This window comes from Falco biarmicus, chromosome 20 (assembly GCF_023638135.1).
Source record: "Falco biarmicus isolate bFalBia1 chromosome 20, bFalBia1.pri, whole genome shotgun sequence".
In the NCBI taxonomy this organism is placed as follows: Eukaryota; Metazoa; Chordata; class Aves; order Falconiformes; family Falconidae; genus Falco; species Falco biarmicus.
This window is the reverse complement of record NC_079307.1, coordinates 1,852,564-1,863,919: the sequence shown is the minus strand read 5'-3', so window position 1 is coordinate 1,863,919 and position 11,356 is coordinate 1,852,564.

The window sequence follows — 11,356 nt, the reverse complement described above, 5'->3', positions numbered from 1 at the left end:
ATTACATCCTTCAAAACAATCACTGTGAACAAACCCATGCAAATGGCCAAATTAAGGCCGAATGAGAAGCCTTCTGCTATTTCCTAAATTGCTATACCTTTAATCAAGCTCCTTCAACAATCTCTCCTGAACGTTTTCTCTATCTAGCCAGGAGAACCGCATTAACCAACCAGCCCATATGGGGATGGACAAGGCAGCAGCTATTAGAGCCACAGCAGAGTCTCCTGTTTATGAGTTGGTAGTAATGAAAATAGACAGGTATCTCTCACCAGACCCATCGCTCCTCTCCCTGCTCTTACCCATCGCTGAATCTCAGCCTCTGCACAGCCTTCCGCATCCCCCTGCCAAACTCCAAGTCTCTGCCTCCATCTCATGGAGAGACTGGATCTCTTCAGCTTCGTTGTCAAGTTACTTTTAAAAAAAAAAAAACAGACAAAAAAACCTATTCATCCCCTCTCCCCCAATTTCATATAGCCTGAGGCAGACTTACAGCATGGAAATTTTTAGCCTGAACAATTATCGCTTGGCAGAGAGTTAACTCGCTGCAAACAGGATCTTATAATGGGCAGTCTTGGCTATGAGCAACTTTGCTGGCTCCATTTAAAGCAAGCTCCATAGCTCAGGATAGATGCCCCCCCGCCCACCCCACAGTCCATTTCACAGCTATTTATGTTTAATAAGAGGCAGCACCAGCAGCATGGGAAATCAGCAGCACATCCACGATGCAGGTTGGGTGCTGATGCACACGCCAAACCAATTCATCTTATTCCTCCATCACACAGACAGGAGAGATACAAGGGCAAAACCCTCCCACTAGCCTCAGTCCCGACGGTATAACCACCTCCTCTGTTTTCTCAGCAGCCCCAGCATGGGATGCAACAGCCACAGCTCCTACCACTCCGCCACCACAGGTGGGGCTGCCTCTCTCTGGTATTTCCAGGGCAATCGCCATAGCTGAAGCCCTTAGTTTCACCCTCGCTATCAGCCTCCATGCCCAGACACTGTTATTTTTTAGCACGGAGCCCGTGGGGCCAGCAGACCCTGGCGAAGATGCTGTTCTTGCAGCCCAACTGCCCCTAGGTTGCACAGCAAGACTTCTGGGGCAGGGAGCTTTTGAGGCGCTCCTGGAGAGCTACAGCTTCTGGATTTGGCTGGTATTTCAGCTGCAGAAGCCTATGTCCATGAAAACTCCAGCAACTCAGCATCCAATAATGTCCTGAAGTTATAAAATCCAAAAGGTCCCTCCTCCTTCCCTCCCCCCACCCCCAAACAACGGCTTCACTAGTCCACACTGATTTCCATCTCTAAATTGCATCAAGAGGAGACAAGCCTGCAGCCCCAGCTTTCCTCGCAGGCGCCACGCAAAGCAGCCCTGTCACAGGGGATTTCACAGGGCTGGTGATGAGGCTGCCTGGGATGGAGTCATGGTCTGTTAATTAAGTGACAGCATTTGCCTGGTGCAGAGCTGAGGCTGCCAAGGGTATTAGGTGGAGGAAGGACCTGCTTCAGGAGATGCTATGAACACTGGAAGGTAGATCCAGCTGCAGCAAGGCACGTTGCATCTCACTAGGTGCAGCTCAGCCCCCCTTGTAGGATGATTCAGGCTGGAGGGGATCTGCTAGGGGAACAGAAGGTCCTTGTCTCCCCACCCTCTGGGCACGAGCAGCTGATGGAGCCCGCACCCTGCCAGCAACCAGCATTTGGAGGTGCAAGGTTTTGTTTCAGACCCATCTTTAAGACACTGGCCTATACAGAAAGCAGCTTCCCAGCAGTCTGGAAGTCCCTATGCCCTGGCAGAGCCCAGCGCTGCAGGAACAGCCAGGTGACTTACACTGGAGGGTCAGCGCTCTGCTTCCCCTTTGCTGTCTGGGGATTCAGTACAAAGTGAAACTCTTCTGAGCTTCTAATGTAGTTAAAAATCTGTTCCAAACCTTCCCTCCTCTGGAAGGGGAGGGGAAAAAAAAAGAAAAAAAGGCAAGAAACATCACATCTCTGCCTTCTCCATCTCCCTCCCCTCTGCCTTCAAGTGCTCCTTGGAGTGTCTCTGTGGAATCATGTTTATATGCAGTGAGTGCTGTTGTTAGTTAATAACATCGCGATCGCTGAACCTCCCTAATGAAAGAGAGAGACAACATAAACTGTCATTTCAAACAAACATGCAATCAGGGTACCAGCAGCTCTGAAAATATTATCTTCCCCAATTTCACGGGCTTCATGCAGGAAATAGGCTGCTTTCATGGAGATTCTGGTGCATCGCTTCTCACGTGCAGGATTCGGGAGCGGGCTGGGAGCGGTGGGGACACATTAGAGCCATGAAATTGGCTGGGCTATGAAGGAGGAATTGTTTTAACAGCTGGAGCCGGGAAGGACAAATAACAGCAGTGATTATATCTTCATTGCTCATCGTAACCAATGCACCAGGCAAGTTGTAATTAGACTGTGAAGAGCTGAAGGTTTGATAGCGAAGGCTTTGAGCTCATGATTAGACACAGCGCATTTGTGCCTGCCCCACGGCCACCCTGCCACTTTCAAGAGTGGAGAGCAGAGCTCGGGTCAGGCACTTCGGTGCTGCTGCAAACACTGCTCAACCTGCGCAAGAACAGCGCCCGCTACGCTGCGGCCATACACGGCGCTTCTTCCTCCTCCTCCCCTTAGTCACAACCCACATGTCTGTCTCCACAGCTTTAGGAAAACCACCATTTCCCAGCTTTGAGATGATCTCCAGCTGATAGGAAGCTTTAAGCCTACAAAGCAATGCTGACTTAGGGCAGCTACTGATCAGCTCCATTTTTTGAAGACCTCAATAATCTTAAGCGTCAATGGTTCTAGATAGCCACGTTGATGACTATAATGGTCCATTCCATGCAGAGGTTCACAGGCTCCCTAATGAGGGTTTGGCAAACCACTGGGGTTGAGAGACCTTGGGAGAGCATGGCTTGGGATGGATTGCCTTCCCAGCCACAACCCGCCTTGCTCAGGGCTGGAGGTAGGAGGAGATCTGCTGGAGTTCACCTGAATTTGCCCTACACAACCCTTACCATGGGAGCCAAATCCAGAAATTCACCCCATGGTCCAACGCTGCCTTTCAGATCTGCTTGACCAAGCTGTAGTTTCCTTCTCGTACCAACCAGAACTGAAGAGTCTCCTCCTGACAGCCTGCACTACTGCACAGGCTTCTCGAGAGACACTTCACCTAAACAGAGTATGGGCAGGGACAGATCTGAGAGCTTCAAAGAGCTTTCCCTTGACTCTTTCTCCCCATAGACACCACGAGGGATCCCTCTGGAAAGGAAGATCTGAAGATGAAGCCTCCTCTTCCTCCCGATGCCATTAACAACAAGGTGAGAGAAGGAGAAAGACCGCGCCGCCTCAAATTGAAGGCAAAGGTGGTTCCCCACTGCTGAATTAGTCTGGTGGAGGTGGAGGGGAAAAAAAGATAGAAAGGGATGAGTTTTACCTTGCAAAAACATTTATTTTTGCAAGCATTTTAAGAACCAGCACCTTCAAAAAAGCTAAGCAGCACTTATCTACCAGTCCCCTCTCTGGCCGTCATGGGATGGAAGGAAAACGTGGTGAAACCAGCCCATCCCCATCCCCATGCCAATGCCTACGCAACAAAATAGCGTTTAGGGAGGTAAGTCACAGCAAAAATCTCTCCCTGTAGGTAAAGGACAAGGCTAATTTCTGCCCCCCCCAACATTTTAATGGACAACCGCACGCCAAGGGGACTCCCGCGCACGGCAGACAGACCTCGTGGGAGAGCCGCGCGGGAGGTGACAGCGCTGCCACCGAAGCTTGGCAGCCGAATTCAAATGAAGTTTAAAAACTCTTCTGACATTTAAGAAAAATCAACAAGCATCTAAAGTGATGAGGGGACCAGGCATATAACTGGCTGAATGTCACATTTAAAGCTAGAAAGATAGCAGCTGCTTTAGGAGATAAAGCAGGTGGCTGGAGTGGTAAATAAGGCACAGAGGGCCAGATTCTGCTCTCACACCTGCATCCCTCCATTGACTGTGATGGAGCGACTCTGGGTTTGCACCAACATGCCAGCCAGCCAGAATGGGTCTGGAGGGTCTATTAAACTTTAATACTTCTGAGCATCAACAAGTGTGCTACCAGCCCCCTCCCTTGACTCGAAATTTCTATACGGCCCACAGCCACACCAGTAAAAATTTATTGATTTAAATTGGCAGTGCCCTTTTTGAATCAGTTGTCGTTCTGACTGATGTACAGATATGAGCAAAAGGACATTTGAAGCATTTTAATGCACTTTTTACTGCATTATCTCTCACCATGATCTTAGCGGCTTCGTGGAAATGACTCACATAGCTAGTAGAAGAACCCAATGTAATTAACGACCTGGCAACTCTATAATGATCCTTTCTACATAAAAAGGTCTTCCCTATGCTATGAATAGACTTGAAGTAATTTATTGCAATCCATATAAAGATGGGACTGCTTTGACCTTGGGGATTTTCTTTAAGTTTGGTTGTTTTTTTTTAAAACAACCATAATTGCTAAGAAGATTTTAAGTGATAGCCGTTTAAAGCAAAATTTTTAAATGCGATGTGAAAAGTGAAGAATCATCATGAACAGCCTTCAGAGAGAATATTAACAAGCATCGTCTGCATCACTTAGGGATGAGATTTCAAGACTAAACAATAGATTTCTTCCATTTCTTATGGGCATTCTCCTAATCCTCAACACCCTGAAGCACAGACGAAGCTTTACTCCCACGAGTAGCTCCCAGGAAATTATGAATATGCAGGAAAGCCTGCGGGGAAGCCAAGAAACAGCAGTTTCACTGCATTCTCCCGGCTGTCCCATGAAGCTGATGACCTGCCTGTTAAGGACCAACCGAGGTAAGCCTCAGTTTTGTATGTATTTAATCCATACGCCCTTTTCTAACAGCACATGGACCTCCTTGCTCATGCAAACATCTTCTCCCCCACCCCGAGCTGCCCATGCAGTCCACACATCAGCGCTCCTTATATTTAGATTGAGCTCAACCATGATTTACGGCCACGGGGCTGTTGGTAAATTGTTAGCTTTATGTCCAACGTGATAGCTTGATATCAGCTTTTACTGTTTGCAGTAAAGCCTTTACTCTTTCCATCTTGCTAACACCTCGCCTGCTCGTGCGTGTTGCTTGCTTTCCCCTTGTTTCTCATTTCATCTGGCTCGTGCGCCTTTCATAATCCCCAGTCCCCTGCATTTTCACAGGGAAAGTATCATAGGCAGATGATTTAAGCAGAAGTTGAGTTCAGTCTATCAGGGCTCTTTTCAAGGTCTTTGAGAGAGGCAGGGACACCTGGAAAGGGGTCACATCACACGCTGGATTAGTTGTCGCAGGACATCTAACACGACGTGCCAGAGTGACTTCCACCCTTTGAAGTACCCGGAGCTGTTTTGATTCCTTTCCCAGAGCTTTGGGGCCATCTCGATTACAAGGAAACATGTTGAGCGAAGGAATAAATCTGGCCCAGGAAAGGGTAAGTTGCAGGTCTGACTGGAAAAAGCTGGGATGGAACCGCTTTCCGTCAGAGAAATGAGATTTGTTGGAAGTGAAACGCTCTGCAGAGTCAGGTCTTTTTCTGTAGAAATTTCATTTCACAGAAGAGGGGGAAAAAAACCCCAGCCCACAAAATCCGACAACTTTGAATCATCCTGCTTTGATACTCCTCAAAATCTGGTATTTGCATTCTTTGTTTCAAAACAACTTTAACCTCAGACTTATTTTCCCTCAATCGTTTCCCATTGTGCTTTGTCAAGTAAGACATAACTAAGCTAACGCAAAAACAAGAGATATTCCTGCCTGTAATGTTTTGAAGGAGTTTGGGAACCCAGTGAAACAAAGCCACCCTCGCCAAAACTCACAGCTGCAGAACTTCCCTGGTGGAAGGGCATGGAAATACCTATGTATTTCAAATTTCCTTGGATGAGGACTGAGGAGTCACCCTTTCCACCAAGCGGAAACACTTGATATTTAATATATCAAGCTTTTAGTCAAGTATCATCAAAACAACTACAGCAAAACACAATTTGTTTCACTCCTAGGCTGCTCTATCATATTAAATATACAGGACTAATTTTTTATATTATTTAAGCTTTAATTAAACGTGAGAATTACATTTAAGAGAAACAAAGAGAAGCGACAAGTCAATACCCACGCTCTTCATTTCCAGTCACTTAAAATGCTGGTAGAAGCGATGAGACTCAGCATGAGCTAAAAAGCGTCTTCCAGAAGAAAGTTATTTCTCAAAAAAAACCCAACACCAAAACCAAACAACCACCCCTCTGCCATCCCGCTTCCTATTGACTATCAGATCACATCACTCACAATCGCTACCATATCTCACATTAAAAAATTAAGTCCATAACTGCAGAGAAACATCTACCCATTTCTTTTATAGCTTCTTGCCACAACGAGCTATACATCTCCATTATCACGGCGCTATCACCAACACACAATAGATCTGAGCTCGCATCGTAAATAACACTTTCATGTAACAAAGTTACGCTTAGGAGTACAAGCATAAATTAACACTCAGCCTTGTAGCTCTAAATAGTGTTTTAGGCCTTGTCAGAAACCAATTATGCAAAATATCCTCCTCGCAAAGATCTGCTCGTGATACTTCAAAGCATTACCTCATTTCAACCACCGTGGCCGAGGCACGGGGCTGTGAATCAGGAGGCGAGGGCTTAGCTGGGAGATGCTTGGATGATTAAACCCTCTGAAGTCATCTAATTGCTGACATCATCTCTTGAAAGCATCTGTATGCCTTCCAAAAATATAAAAAATAAAAATTCTAATTTGTCATTTCTACACCAGTACTGAAGATGCCTCCACCCAGTTCTGAGCCCATTATCCCAAGCCAGTGAATATCCCGAAATCTAAATAAACAGGACGGACTACCAGGAGCGAGATTTGCCAGGTTTAATAAAAGATATTGCCGATAAAGCTTGCGCTGCCAGTATCTTTACACCATTTTGGCTGCAACCCAGAGGACTACAACACAGCCTTATTTCAGCCAGGAACCCAGGCACAGGAAGATTAAACGCCTTTCGCAAGGTCACACGCAACCCGGGGTGGGGGGTGACGGTGGGGGGACTGAGATGCATCCGTTATCTTTCCATCCCAGGTTGGATATCTGAAACTGGAACCCATCAGAAATCACTAGCTGGCTGTAAAAATCTTGGCTGCTTTCTGTACAAGTGAGGAATGGGTATGAAAACCCCTAAGGATGTTTACTAAATTCGCTGGCAATTGTTTAGCAACACTCATTTAATTGTCCCAAATACCCTGTCCCTAAGGTTTCTTTTTTTAACCCTTTATTACGATGCTCCCACCTTACCCAGCAGCCAGATTTTAAGATTTCCATGATCCTTCCCAAAAAATGTACTGCCAGAGCATGGCTCCCCTTGGTCCGCGGGCACATTTTTGGCCAGCTGAAGCCATCTCCTCCTGGCCACGTCGGCTGCTCACGCCTCCCGCGACTCACAAGAGTTTGCTGCAAATCTGATAGCAGATGTGATTTCCAGCTGGGTCTATAGACCAACCACAGCAGGTTCATTAATAACAATTATTAAGTGTTTTATGTTACAAATTGGGCCTGTAGGAATACAAAAAAAAAAATATCCAGCCAGTTGGTTTACAGTCTCTTGTCAGGAAGAACTGTAAATTCCCATTATCACAAGACCATCATCACAGCAAAATGGGTATAGGAACTCATCATAAATAATGCTTTAAAATAGCTAAATCATCTTTGGATGCAAGAGGATAAATTAGTACCCGCACGCAATGGCATGGAAGGCCTCAGCTAACAGCTTCCATGCATCAGCCAGCAAACGCACAGACTTTTTGGAAGATGCGTGGAGAGCATCCTTCTTCTGCTGCTTCCTAGCATCCAGCCAGCGACGGAAACTGCACCAGAAGTGACAACCTCATCAGTCTGGGAGTTTTGCTTAATATATAGTAACCTCACACCAATATCCTTTGGGAATTGAAAGGTTGTAAAATGATGGAGGGAGGAAATAAATCGCTTCCAGCCGTGCCCTCAAGAGCTGCCATGACTCCAGAGACGGGCTGCAAGAGATGCAGCGACCCAGACAGCCAACACTGGCTGGAAAACGCAGAGAGGCAGGGTTTGCTGTGGGCTGACAGGAGGCCAGACTTGGGGGGGAAGGGGGAAAAGTTAATTTAACTATTTCATTCCACACCCTAAGGGACAACCTGCCTTAGAGAAGCTCCTTCTGCTCCATCCTCCTACTCATAAACTTCAGCTCCCCAGCACATGGCATGATGGCCCCAGGAAAGAGGGTTAAAAAGACTCAAAGCCAGAAGAAACCTAGCCTTCTGCCCACAAAGAGGGATGGGGAAAAATCATTTTCCACTTTCCTCCCCCAGGAGGCCCCTACTTTGTTCCATTAGAACTATTTTTCCCAGAGATCCTCGCTCCTCTCGAGGGTGCGCCGAAGGTGCAGTGGACACAGATAAAAACGGCTCTGCGCTCGCAAGAAGAGATACCGAGGCCACGGATCCCACTAGGGATATCTCCGGCATTTATTTTCAGTCGCTTCTGCCTGGGGCTGGATGTGAGACAGCAGAGAAAAGGGAGCTTATTCATCCCATTACTGGGCCCTGGAGGCATCCAGTTCCCCCCACCATGAAAATTTTAATAAAACTGGTGCATCGACTTTCAATTAGAAGGCCGTAAAACGGTTCATTTTCATCTGTTTGTTGCACAGTAACACAGATCCTCGGGAGAAAACAGCGCCTTTTCCAGACTGTCTGCGACGCAGAGAGCATTAATTGAATATTCTGTTGAAACCACCTTCAATTAGTGCCTCCGAGTTTTGCATGACATTCATCACTGCAACTCGCCCAATTCTGCATGCGGCACATTTGGGGTTTCATGATGCGCACATCACATTAACTCACAGCATTATCCCGAAAATAACAATTTTATTTGCTAATGAGATGCTAGCTGGTGGAGGGTAGGCTGCTGCAAGAGGCTATGGCTTCCCAGTCTGGATGGCATAAAGCAAAATGGGTTCCCCAACCACAGAATAACCAGCGTGAATAATAAATTCCTCATGCTAACCCAAACCATCCCATCGCTCCTCCAGTTTCTCTGCATGGGGAAGTTGAGGCCAAGCCTACGGCTGATGCTATAACATCGATGCAGCGCCCTTCATTAGAGTTCTCCTAACAACCTGGAAGCCAAAATTAAGTTCATCCACATCCCAGATGGGATTTGAGCTAGAAGTGTTTGTCCTATGGATTCTGAGGCACCATCAAGCCCTGAAGTTCCTTTTTGAGGAATACTTTAGGAAAAAAATTCCATCCAAGTGCTGGCCAGGAGACTGATGCAATACAAAAATCTCACTCCAGTTACTACTTCTGCCAGCTGCAAGCCTCACGCACACTGAGGGATGGTTGAAGCCATCCATTCCAGTTCTGATTTCTCCCAGTAACCAAAGGATTTTTGCTGCAAATGCTGCCCCGGACTCGTTCAGTTCACAGAGCGAACCAGTCCCCGCTGCGATACCCGGCACTCTGCAGAGCTGTGATGCTGCTCTCCTCCACCTCACAGGCCATCACTCAGCATGGAGCAGAGATATGCTGGAAGATATTCTGGTGGAAAGATGCTTTCATCTCTCAAATAAAAAAAATAAAAGCGTATTTCAAATTTTGTGTGCATCTCTGCTGACTGGGGGGATCTTTTTCTGCTGAGTCTTAATACGCAGCAACCTCCTTTCTACTGATTTCAGCAACTGCCAGCGCGTCCCCAAACAGCAATGCGAAAGGCAGAGAGGAGCCAAGGTGTTTGCCAAGAACTTGGGACCACATAGCCCACGGCAGCACAAGCAATGATGGGACCAAGGAGACTTAGCGGATGGGGGATTTAGGCACATTACACATGGCTGTGCATCCCAGACACTATGGAAACGGCTCAACTGGCTTCAGTCTTTACATAGGGAAGCAGCACAGCTTAGAAAGAGAAGCCCCACGAGCAGAGAGCGTCGCTTCCCTGTGGCACAGCCTCAGTTTCTCCAACTTTAAGAAAGCTGAAGCATTGTACAAAAAAAAAAAATGAAAAATGACACAGACTTTGCGGAGCATACTGTCATCTACTGAGGTGACAGCTTATATTAGCAAGGTGATATTAATAAGCAACTCTTAGATGCAAAATTTTCCATACAAAATCGCATGACGTTTAACCTTGCATCAAGTGCGTAGCAAGCTGATTATTTTAATTACAGCATGGCAGGTTGGTTAGGTTTTTTTTTCCCTGTTGCAGCTCCGTAATTAGCATCAGCCAACAAATCACTAGAAAGCTGCAGACGAGGAGCAGCGTGAAAATACGGTCCATAGGCATGCATCTAACATCCACGTGCAATTAACAGTCGCACACGCCAGCAGCATGCACGAGCGTAGCTGGCCACTTGGATGAGCGATTACCAAGGCTACACCACGTGTGCACCGATCAAGGTCCCCTCCCAGCACCAAACCATTGCTTAAGCCTCAGGCTGAGCGGTCGCAGTGCGAAGCTGCTGTGACGTTTAAGGCTCAGCACGGCACAAATTTCCCTTCTTGTACATAAACCATCCACATCTGCGTTTTCACCGGGGCTTGGAGATGGCTTCCACCAAAGACTCGGACAAAACACACATCTGCTTCAAAAGAAGCCCAAACACAGCAACAACCCCAGCGCTCTTGAGAAACCCCACACACCGGCCAACAATTTTATTTTTTTTTTTTTTTTTTTAATTGTTTCTTAACTTTCTATCTGCAGATCTGCAGAGCACTCTAATATAATAAGGTCCTCTGCACAGGGGATTAGTAGGCTTATATCCCGTGGATCCAATCAGGAAAGTCTATCAGCAAAACATACTTATGTTGATACAGCTATTATAATCTGCATAATTCTTCTGAGTTCACATACTTAATGGATAGCAAACAGAGTCATTACTGCTGCAACTTACATCCATAGGATTTCTATGAGCCATTCACTGCAGTGTTTTTTATTATTCATAGCTTTAGTTATTGATTTTCAGGAGAAGATACATGCTTTTAAGCACCATAAAAGCAAGAGAGGAAAACAAATAGCACTATTCCAAGATTAATACACTGCTCATAATAAAAGTATGGCTGTCACATCACTCGGTGTATAGCTGATGGAGCCTTGACAAATTCCATGCAAAATGGCTGAGTTGCTTAAGAAGCTTGTTAAATAATTTAAAGGCAAGTTTTACTGGAGGCAGGAAAGTTCTTCCCCAAATCCACTTTCTTAGATTTACGAGCTAGGAGGATGTTAATCAACCCAAGTGCAAGATTCAGCTGGGATGT